This window comes from Geotrypetes seraphini, chromosome 10, assembly GCF_902459505.1.
Source record: "Geotrypetes seraphini chromosome 10, aGeoSer1.1, whole genome shotgun sequence".
Lineage (NCBI taxonomy): Eukaryota > Metazoa > Chordata > Amphibia > Gymnophiona > Dermophiidae > Geotrypetes > Geotrypetes seraphini.
The window spans coordinates 125,863,982-125,876,214 of NC_047093.1; the positions used below are offsets into that span (position 1 = coordinate 125,863,982).

The 12,233-nt window shown below is 41.5% G+C and overlaps 1 protein-coding gene across 1 annotated transcript in view; it reads left to right on the forward strand.

The window, feature by feature from the left end:
* The first annotated feature begins 2,460 nt into the window (after positions 1-2,460).
* The window catches only part of PDC (phosducin), a 53,463-nt gene continuing 43,690 nt past the window's right edge, over positions 2,461-12,233 (forward strand). Inside the window, exon 1 of the mRNA XM_033962301.1 lies at positions 2,461-2,485. The gene's annotated coding sequence lies outside the window, so the exon portion shown is untranslated. The remainder of the gene's footprint in view (positions 2,486-12,233) is intronic.

A 12,233-nucleotide genomic window follows, 5' to 3' on the forward strand; every position in this document is an offset into this window, starting at 1 on the left:
CAGCTGCCCCAGCCAGCTGAGAGGATCCTTGCCAGCCTTGTTAATTTATCGGAGGGCCGCAATACGCGGCCCGCGAGCTGAAGGGGTGTGGCTAAAGGGGCATGATTTGCCCCTTTTGAGCCCCTTCGGAGCCCATGAAGAGTATTAAGCAGCTATATCGAATCCTTCTATGATGGGCAAGAGGAAGGCTAAAGTAATTCCATCTACTTCGACTTGTCCAATGGATCGTCATTTTGTGACTCCTGTTTTGCCTCAAGTAGAAGACCAGGTAACATTAGATATCCAAGCTGCTTCTATATCCTCTGGGGAGCCTTCACCACCTCCTCAACCACTACTTTCTCTTGGGGCAGTAGACTCTTCCCTTCAGGTTGAGGGAGTAGTCTCGCCCCTACATCCTTTTACAGTTTCTGGACTGGAGGTTCAAGGTCAACCTATGGGGGGGAACTAAAAGGTTGATCCCTGTACAAATGAGTACGGTGATGAACCCAGATGTTCAATCCAGAGATAAAGTGATCACTCTAAACGATGTATGGATAGTTGTCAATAGAATAGAGTCAACCTTATAAAAAACTGTGTCAAATTTATGACAATTTTCATCAGATGTTATTGTTAAAATTAATGAGTATGACGTTAAATCTGAAGAAACAGCAAAAAAACTGGAGAAATTAGATCAAGTGGTTAATACTTTACAGGTTAATGCTGTCTCTAATATTAAAGATGGTATGATAATACATGCTAAATTAGAGAAACTGGAGAACTCTAACAGGTCTAAAAGCCTTCATCTTTTAAATTTTCCTGTAACACACTATCTCTCTCCCATAGAACTCTTGAAAATGTATTTGAGGGAAATACTATATTATACTAAAGTGGATACCTTTGAAGTTGATAACCTCTACTACATTCCAAGAGTTTCTAAGGAGATAGCTGGAGAAGGTGGCATGGACCAATTAGTTTCACCTGACAGTTTGAATGTATCACAGTTTCTTGAATCTTCTAAGGATATAATTAGTAAACGTGCTACTTTGTTGGTGGCTTTTAAGACGGAACTTGAAAAAACAAGCTGTTTTGAAATTATATTTTCTTAAAAAACAAGATCTGTTTTGTGGTCAAAGGGTGACAATTTTTCCAGATGTCTCAAGACATACACAGCTCAAAAGAAAGCAGTTTCTTCAGCTAAAGCCTAAAGCTTTGGCAGTTGGAGCTACTTTCTTTTTAAAATTTCCATGTAAAAGCCTTATATCGTATGGAAGTGATAAATAAGTGTTCTTTGAACCGATCCAGCTAGAAGATTTTATTAAGGAGAAACCTCTATTAAAAGTTTAATTTCTGTTATTGTTATTTTCAATTGGGAGGATGATGAATGAAATGTAAAGTAAGCCAATTTAGGCTGAGTTGATTTCCTAGTCTAAGCTCTAGCGACCATTTAAATGTGGACTAGATCAAGTTATTTTCATATATATGTTTCAATGTATTTTATATACAGAATTTTTTGTGGATATTCATGAATATTTGTAATTATTGTAATGAATAATCATAAGAAAGAATAATAATAAAAAAAGAATTGCCCCTGCTGGGTCAGACCGATGGTCCATCGTGCCCAGCAGTCTACTCACGCAGCGGCCCTCTGGTCAAAGACCAGTGCCCTAACTGAGTCTAGCATTACCTGCGTTCGTTCTGGTTCAGCAGAAACTTGTCTACCTTTGTCTTGAATTCCTGGAGGGTGTTTCCCCCTATAACAGACTCCAGAAGAGCATTCCAGATTTCTACCATTCTCTGGGTGAAGAAGAACTTCCTTACGTTTGTACGGAATCTATCCCCTTTCAGCTTTAGAGAGTGCCCTCTCATTCTCTTCACCTCGGAGAGGGTGTACAATCGCTGTTTCTCTACTAAGTCTATTCCCTTCATTATCTTGAATGTTTCAATCATGTCTCCTCTTTTCAAGGGAGAAGAGGCCCAGTTTCTCTAGCCCATAGAGACTCTACCTTATTAACATACATATATAAAATGGGACCTGTGGTAAAACAATGTGCATTTAATGGTGTTTTCACATGCTAACGCAGTAGGACTAGATAGTAAATGTAGCAGTAACTGTGTTATGACCTGGATACATTAGGTATTAAATCTATAAATGGCCTCCCTTCAGCAAACTGGACTGGTTTTACTATATTCTGAAATTAATCAACGTGGATAAGTCGTTCTTCAAAGTATTAAAAGCCTGATTTGGTAAGAGATTTGTTTCACTTTTTATTTCTATCTTAAAAAAAAAAAATTCTCTAGTAAATGTAGTCCCAAGTACTTTCAGGAGGGTTAATGGTAGACTAACCTTCCTGTTGCAGGTCTTGGAAAGCATTTTTAACTGGTCTTAACAGGCTCTTCTTGAAAGGAGCCAGGGAGGGGGGGGGGAAGGTGTTGGGCTGTGTGCAATCCACAGCCATTCAAGGGCACACATGGGCGCTCCCACTATACTGATGTCTCTCGGCTGGAGGTAAATATTTATATGCTGTTGAATAAAATTATTCGTCACACAATCCACTCTGCCTGGTCTACCTGGAGTTCTTCAGGTGAAAACTGGAAAGAATTGGATGCTTGCATTTCTCTGCGGTTCATTCTGGTAGAGTTTGCTGTAAAAACAAGAGAGAGTGCAATGCTCTGAATAGCTAATAGTAGACGAATTATATGGCCTGTACACTGCAGGAAACCAGGGCTATCGACAGTCTTCTTTTAAGAGGGCATGTATTCCTTTTGGGCTCCTTCAGGCGTGACGTCAAGGAGTAGATATTCGGACCGATTCACCTGGGCGAGAATAAACTTGCTGTCAGCAGGCAAGCCCCAGATTTTCAGTAGCAATGATGCTGAAAATCCAGTGGGACCAATGTAGCACTATCCCACTAGTGCCAGGGTGGTCTAAAGGCAGAGTTGTGGCAGCACCGGTATTTACCCAGTTAGCGGACCCACTCGGGCATCTGAGAAAGTACCTGAATAAAATGGGGACAGCAAAAATGTTTGAAAGCGCATAGCGAGGGGAGGAGTTGGAGAGGGGCAGGAGTGCCGACGCCTTCACGAAAATGGCGCCCGGGGCACTGGCCAGATGGTCTTTATTTGCTTTCATTTTATTATTTATTTGGATTTTTTCGACACCTTTCTCAGTGGTAGCTCAAGGTGAGTTGCAATCAGGTGCACTAGGTATTTCCCTGTCCCCACGATTCATGTTCCTCTGGCTCGGCAGGCAACGGATATCTGATCTCATCACGCCTCTGCCCAAGGATATGCACTAACCACAACCCAGTCAATAGTATCTTAAACAATCATTTATGCACAGAATCCTCACTAGGCTTTCATTTCTTTTCTGAGCACAGTGGTTAAAGCTACAATCTCAGCACCCAGGAGAGGGGGGGGGGGGTGTTCAAACTTACGTTGCTCCTTGTGACCCTGGGCAAGTCACTTAATTCCCCCCATTGCCCCAGGTACATTTGATAGATTGTGAGCCACCAGGACAGACAGGGAAAAATGCTTGAGCACCTGAATAAACTCATGTAAACCTTTCTGAGCTCTCCTGGGAGAAAGGTAGAGAAAAGTGAAGAAATAAATCTACCGCCTTGGCTGAGGACGTTGGATTATTAATTTGTTATTCCACTCTTCTCAGGGCAGCACAGCAAATAACTTTAAGCATCCACATACAATTTTATCATAAAATAATAAAAATCAATGTGGATTAATCTGTCAGTCTCTTTCATTATTTAAAGTTATGTTTTTTTTGCAGCCGTTAAGTTAAAACTTGAAGCCTCCCTCTTAGTCCCACTCTCCCACACAGGATCATCATCCATTGTGAAAGGTGGCTTCTTCTTTGGCTCCCACCTTTGAAGGGAGCATGGAGTGGTTAACTTTTTGGCATACATCTCCTTTAGGCATTTCTAGTTTGCTTTCTGATTGTAATAAGAGTTATTTGGGTATATTTTATGCGATGCCACGTATTTTTTTTTAATAGTTTCAGGATATGAAAAAGTGGTAAGGAAAAGTCAAGAGCAATTTTCTTCAATCACAGTTGGGATGACTTCTCCTCCTTTTTCTCATAAGAACATACGAATTGTCGCTGCTGGGTCAGACCAGAGGTCCATTGTGCCCAGCAGTCCGCTCCCGCGGCGGGCCTTAGGTCAAAGACCATTGCCCTAATTGAGCCTAGCCTCACCTGCATACGTTCTGGTTCAGCAGGAACTTGTCTAACTTTGTCTTGAATCCCTGGAGGGTGTTTTCCCCTATGACAGACTCCAACATCAGCAGAGCAATTATGTATGCCTGGAACGGACCGTCTCTTGCTTGTTTGTTGCACAGCGCTGCGTGTGTCTGGTAGCACTTTATAAATACTAATGCATCCTTAGGCTTGGAGCAAAGTGGGCTCAAAATGCATCCTTCTAACCATATTCTATTCCCCTCCCCCAGCTTCTGCTAAAGCTTTGAAGAGCAGGCCTCGTTATTTACTGGCCACCCAATAACTAGTCATGTGACTTTACCCTAATTTCTGGAGGATAAATGGGCGAGTCAATTCCTTTTTTAATATCTCATTCATTGTTATGTTAAAAATATAGACTAGGAAACATAACTGTCACCTAATTTCTTAACACAAAAATAAGATTTTATATTCTATCCCTAAAAACCTATTGATTTCTTCAGAATTCTTCATCAGCGGTGGTTCGGATAGTTTACTCCTCTTGTTATGTGCCTTTTAATAAGTGACCCAAAAGATATGTGTTAGCAGCTGCCTAAGCCTTTAGTGACACATCATTTGGTTGCAGACAAACTAACCTGAAAGCATATGACCAAACAGTGATCTATGAAGCGCTCATTTTGAGGAAAGGTCAGTGTGGTATTTAAAGGTTAGTGTTGATTTTCAGTTATACAGTTTGGCTAGTTTCCTTTGGATTCTTTTCAAGTCACTGAGTCAGACATGGGGGAAACCACTGCTTGCCCTGGATCGGTAGCATGGAATGTTGCTACTCTTTGGGATTTTGCCAGGTTCTAGTGACCTGGATTGGCCACCGTGAGGATGAGCTACTGGGCTAGACGGACAAGTAAGGCTATTCTTATGTATTACTAGAATGGGTCTTGAGAATTATCTTAAGATGATAAACTTGACCTTTCTAGACCACATGGGTTCATTCTTCAGATGTGACCATTATGGTCCATTTTCCTTCAGTTTCTTCAGATTTTATGTAATTTTCAATTTACTAACATACAGAATATATTTTACCATTTAGTTATGCTGCCAGCCAGTTTTAAGGATTTTCATATTGCCGTTATGACCTCAGGAAAGGGGAAGCAAAATAGGTTGAGTCTCTGTAGGGCCATAATGTTGTCATAGTATCTCAAGGGACAAGCAAAAGTCACGGAAGAACACAAATAATTGGATATACCTTAAAATCATGATTTCCACAATTGAGAGAATCGGAGAAGTAGGGTTAGCAGGGGATCCTATCCTATCCTATCCCATACCATACCTAAGGGATCTTGTGCTCCTGAGCATCAAATAGCTTTGCTTTTCATGACGAGAACATTGGGAGATGTACGTTTGACCGAAGAACTCAGTTAATTTGCACACATTAGTTATCCTGGGAGAAAGACTTAAGCATGGCTCTTGACTTTCTTGTTGAATATTGCCTAATGGGTGGTAGTAACTTTTTTTCTTTTTTTTGCTTGTGTTTGGTTCAATCCACACCTCTGTCCCTCTAACAGTGATGAAAGAATAGTCAAGACAGACAACACAGCACAGATAGTCCATCAAAGATTGCAAATGCACATTGTAAATGCAATGTGGTACTCCGATATATTTATTAAAAATAGCAAGTCCCCGCCCCCTTTGGTGCTTCTACTTTTACACGAAGTCCTCTTGAGACAGTGGTCAGTTCCCACCTGCGGTGTTCTATAATTGTTCTAAATCGCTGTACTATTAACTATTAATCATAAGCAGTAACTGTACAAAACAGTTGTGATCTCAAGAAACACAAATGATCATTTCCATCCTCTAAAGGACTTTAAATGTGCCGGGAAGCTCAGTAAATCGATGGCATTTAAACTGGTGGAAATTTGGAATAGACTCCCAGATTCGTTAAGACTGTTAGGTCAGTTACATCAATTTCAGAAAAATTTAATAACTTGGCTGTTTACACAATAGTTATCTAAGATTATCGGTGTCAGGTCAAAAGCGCGCCAGGACAAAGGTGCGCCCAGACAATTGAGCGCAGCGCGGAGGCACGCACCGTACTAAATTACTGTTTTTTAGGACTCCGACAGGGGGGCGTGGGGGGAACCCCCCCCACTTTACTTAATACACATCGTGCCGCATTGTGGGGGCGTTGTGGGGGGGTCTGGGGGGTTGTAACCCCCCACATTTTACTGAAAACTTCACTTTTTCCCTGTTTTTAGGGAAAAAGTTAAGTTTACAGTAAAATGTGGAGGGTTACAACCCCCCAAACCCCCCATAACGCAGGCGCAATGTCTATTAAGTAAATTGGGGGGGCTCCCCAACAAAACCCCCCGTCGGATCCCCTAAAAACTGTAATTTAGTGCGGCGCGCGCCTCCGCACTGCACTCAATTGTCTGGGCGCACCTTTGTCTTTCGCGCCGTTGTCTATGAACCAGATTATCAGCCGATGGACAGTAACTAAGTAGTAGTATGTTATCTATTTTTTAATGAACTGTAAACCGAATCGAGTTCCTTCGGCATGTGCATAGTCTGAGTAGCAATATGTACTTCTTGTATCTGACATCAAACATGAGGGGCATTTTCAATAGGATGTCTAACTCTTAACTTTGGATGTTATGAGAAAAACGTTCAAAATTCGGGTGAAGAAAATGTCCTTTTTCAAACCCGCGGTGGTAGCCATCCTACCACTGCCTAACTTAATTGGCTGAATTGCCTTTAATTGAAGCGATAATTGATCACATTGTTTAAAAGTAATTAAATGGTCATTTAAAAAAAAGAGACGGTGCCTCCGCAAATGGCACCAGAACTGCAACTACAGAGGTGCCTACCAGTAAAATAGATGTGGTTAAGGCCAGAAATACCCTTAGATGCCTTATAATTGATGCTGATTGGCACTAATTAAAACTTATGTGCACAACTCAGAAAGCATGATTCTATAAAAAGTATGTGCCAGTTGTAGTATGCAAATTTGAAAAGGGGATATGACCGGGGCAGATTTTGGACTGATCATGGGCATTCCTAAACGTTATACTCACCCCCCAATCAAAGAAGTTAAATAGAAAAAACTATACGATGGCCTCCTGGCCACTCAAGCAGCAAAACTAGAAAACCAAATCTCCAATCTACTGATAACCCCAGACTACAAGATGTTCAGAAAAGAAATAAAGACCACACTCTTCAAGAAATCCCTTAAAAAGTCCTAACACCACAAATACCTTCCTTCTTCCCGACTCATCGATAGTACCTGATCTACTCTTTATCTTCACTAGAAATGACCAGTGATCTTCTTTTGTAACCCACCTTCTATAACTCTTTTGTAATCCGCCTTGAACCACAAGGTAATAGCGGAATAGAAATCTCTAATGTAGAATATGTCTGATCCGTGCACATCTTTGTGCCTAAATTATGTGATGCACACGTACTAGGCTTGATTCTATAAAAGATATGCATACCTTTTAGTATTACACTAAACGCTGTTCTAGTCGCACCAATTTGGGAGCATAAGAACATAAGAAATGCCACTGCTGGGTCAGACCAGTGGTCCATCGTGCCCAGCAGTCTGTTCATGTGGCGGCCCTCTGGTCAAAGACCAGCACCCTAACTGAGACTAGCCCTACTTGCGTACGTTAAGATTCAGCATAAACTTGTCTAACTTTGTCTTGAATCCATGGAGGGTGTTTTCCCCTATGACAGACTCCAGAAGAGCGTTCTAGTTTTCTACCGCTCTCTGGGTGAAGAAGAACTTCCTTACATTCGTACGGAATATATCCCCTTTCAACTTTAGAGAGTGCCCTCTTGTTCTCCCCACCTTGTAGAGGGTGAACAACCTGCTCTTATCTACCAAGTCTATTCCCTTCAGTACCTTGAATGTATCGATCATGTCCCCTCTCAATCTCCTCTGTTTGAAGGAGAAGAGGCCCAGTTTCTCTAATCTTTCACTGTATGGCAACTCCTCCAGTCCCTTAACCATCTTAGTCGCTCTTCTCTGGACCCTTTCAAGTAGTACCGTGTTCTTCTTCTTGTACGGCGACCAGTGCTGGAAAATGCTTGATATTCAGGATAAAAAAATGCCTGTCAGACTGAGTAAAAGGTGTGCCAACATGAATATTGTAGATACCACACACTAATAAGTTTAGACCGTGGGTAGCAGCATTGGAAATGAACCCATGAACTCAGAGATCTTTAACTCCTGCAGGCAGAGACAGAGAAGAAGTTATTGATAGTTTCTAAGGATACCAAAAGATGAGGGCTAATTCTAGAACCAAGGTAAATTATTGCTACCCCAGCACCTTGTTTGTGTCAGCACTTGTTTTAAAGAGTCAGGGATTCTCCATCTTTCTGCAAAAACTCAGAAATATAGAATAACTAGAAGGTACGTTTTCAGATTAGATGAAAAATTAAGTTAGATCTGTGCTTTAAAGACCAGGAGTTAAGGAGACCAAACTGGAGGTGAAGCAACAGATGCTGTAACAGTTTCTATCTTCCTCCTAGTCTGGTAATCTATACTATTATAAGATAAGGAAATGAGACTCGGCAACTTGTGACCTGGACTGGCAACAGTTGGAGACAAGCATTTGGCAGATTCGAAATGTAGATTTTCAGTTTCCATTCCTCATCAAAATGATTTCCTTCCTATGGTATTCTTTCTTATCAGATACGTACTGTATAACAAATAAGTTCAAACTGGAACACAAAAGTTGACTATTAATTCACTTTGAACAATCAGCTTGCTAGTGTGAAAAGAAGGGAAAAAAAAGGCAATGGATACTTCTCATGCTATTAGACTTTATCACGCTCAATGACTTCAGAATAGGAACAATTTGTGGACTATAGAAGGGAAAAATAATGCCAAAAGAATTTAAGCTTGTAGGAATTTATTGTCACAGGTGAGAGATGTCTGGATTTCATTTACAATAGGTGAAGTTGATTTTAAAAGGATGATATGTTCTTGCACGCCAATAAATTATCCTTGCCTTGAGCATTTTCTCATGTAGCTTTGGTTTCTACGATGTACTCATTGAATAATCTGGAAATCTAAAGTTCATTTTAACAATAGAAACATAATAGCTTTTGGTAGTTAACGATCTATTGCCTGTGTTGAGTCACCACAGAACCTACTCAGTCTCAAGTCATCTTCTTCCCATGCCCTTAACATCGCTATACAGTATGTCCCAAACACGCTTGAATTGTGTCTCTGTTTTGGATACAATCAAACTGCCATAAGTTGTACCAGATAACCAATGTGCTCCATAACAAAGCATTTCCTCCTCAAAAATGCTTTACTCAGAGGGTGGTGGACACATGGAACGCGCTTTCCGGAGGTTGTGATAGGCCAGAGCATGCTACAGGGGTTCAAGGAAGGTTTAGATAGGATCCTAAAGGATAAGGGGATTAAGGGGTACAGATGGAAGTAGAGATAGGTTATAGGAATAGTCGGGGACCACTTCACAGGTCACAGACCTGATGGGCTGCCGCGGGAGCGGACCACTGGACGCGATGGATCTCTGGTCTGACCCAATGGAGGCAACTTCTTATGTTCTTATAAAGGATGTCAAAAATATATATTTATCAGGAAGTTGGAACACAAATAACAAACTGATGTAGAGTGTTTCATGCTGTCGCACCCCAGAAATTCATACATCGATATACTACACGGATCCTCTACCAGTTTCCTTTCACTCCAACCCTTGCCCTTCTTCGCTGTCCTTCCGTCAGGCACTCGATATACAGTACATGTGGTGTTTTAAATACTAAACAGCACAGTTTGAATTCTTTTCACTTTAGTTAGTGTAGGAATGCCTACTCTTTGCCTCTGACAAGTCCACTGAAAAAATTCAAACACTATTTAGTTTTCAATTAGCGCACGTGCATTCTATAACTATCGCAGGGCATTACGTTGCATTGCATCCCGTGGTAGCTCATTTCTTGCTTAGCAACAGGGCCCCTAAATCTTTTTTAGGAGGAGGAGCCTAGTCATTAGAGCATGAGTCTGAGAACCAGCAAAGCCAGTGTTTAAATCCCACCCATGTGACTTTGGGCGAGCCATTAAGGACCCTTTTTACAAAAGTGCAGTAGCAATTCTTCCCCAGCAAATGCGCCAAAGCCCGTAAGAACTGAATGGGCTTTGGTGTACATTACCACCGGAGAATCCCAACCGCGATTTATTTGATTAATTCATTTTCCTTTGCTACTCAAAAACGCTTTTTTTGTTTTTCCGTCAGTGAAGGGTTGCAAGTTCAAAAGATTTCATGAACGTATGCGTTCATATCAGGCTGCCAGTTGGGACAAAAAATTCAAACAATTATCTCTTATGTCTTTCTCATATCTGGAATTAAAAAAAAACGTTTGAAAACTTACTTATTCTCTAGATTTTTGGGTAAGTAAATTCCATGATGATTGCTCAGTTGTAAGTAGATGTAATCTTTTGTAAACTGCACAGATCTGCAAGGCTATGCGGTCTAGAAGTCAATTTTTATGTTATGTTTGTAAAAGGGACCCGAAATCCTCCATTGCCTCAGGTAGAAATTAAATTGTGACATTCCTGTTCTATCTGAATCTAACTACTGAAAAAGCGTGAGCTACAAACAAATAAATAAAAAATCAAATGCATGTTTACAAGTGCATATTCCTAGAACAACATTTATTTGCTGGGGTATATTAACTGCCTTTTCATGAAGAGATTTGCCCAAAGTGGTTTACAATACCGTGTTCCCCCGGTCATTCGCGGTCCCAGTCATTCGCAGTATTTTCCGACTGCGACCGCCGACCAGAAGAGGACAGCTGGAGAGGCAGGAGAGAGCAGCCGGAGCACCGGAAATCACTCGCTGTATGCTCCAACCGCCTCTTTCTGCACTAAAGCCGGGCCTTACCAATCAGGAGCTTCAAGTCAAAGGCACGACTTCACCGAGAGAGTGGTCGATCCTTGGAACGAGCTCCCGGTGCAGGTGATCGAGGCAAACAGCGTGCAAGAATTTAAGAGCAAATGGGATGCCCAAGTGGGATCCCTTAGAGGGTTAAGCCAAGGGAACCTGTCACCAGGAGTGGGATCCCTAGGATAGTAGACTTGGGGGTGGGTCAGTAGAGTGGGCAGACCTGATGGGCTTTGGCCCTTATCTGCCGTCATCTATATTGAATAGTAATCGTGTAGTCTTAAGTATTTTCCCTATCTGCCCCAGCAGGCTCACAATCCATGGCAACTGGGGCATTAGAAGGTTAAGTGACATTAAGGGCTAGTGAATACTAATTCATTAATATGCATTTTGGCCCATATTCTGTAAACAGCACCCAAAGTTAGGCGGTGGTAAGGTGTCCTAGCACGGCCTAACTTAATTGAATTTAATCGGCCCATTAATTGGCTGTGCCAATAAAAAAATAAAACACAATTTAAAAAAAAAACCAGAGCTGCCATTATCCCGCCTTTAGTGGCGCTTTACGACACCTAAAGCCACAGCGGGCATGGTTTGTGGCAGAAGTGCATTAGGGCATCGTAAGGCGCCTCCATAGATGCGATTCTGGTGAAAGGTAGGAGCTGGAACTATAGGCCTTTAAAACCCCGCCTACATTTCTGGGGCCGGACTTTCACGTAGCTGCAATTCTGCAAACGACACCGTTGCGTGACTGACATGCGATCGACGGCCGTCTTTTTGGCCGTCGACAATAACCGTGCCATCTACAGAATCCGGGCCTTGCTGTATTATTACTAAACAGGTCCCGTTGCATAAAACAGGACCTACAGTAGATAACGTACATTAGTGCAGGCGCAGATTAAGTAAAATGGTGGTGATTTTTTTGTAGTAAATCTAGCAGGAGTTTGGTATTGTCGATGCAAGGGGTGAAAGGGATAAAATAGTCTTGTTCACATACTTTCTACTTGAATGAATGCCATACATCATGAAAGCAAACCGTATCACTGGAGCTAGACTGAAACCATTGATTTAGCAAGCTTATATCCAGCCTAAAACCTAAGCAGGTCTCCATAACGCATACATAAAAACAGATAAAATCAATCACCAATATGATATAAAATGCCACATCT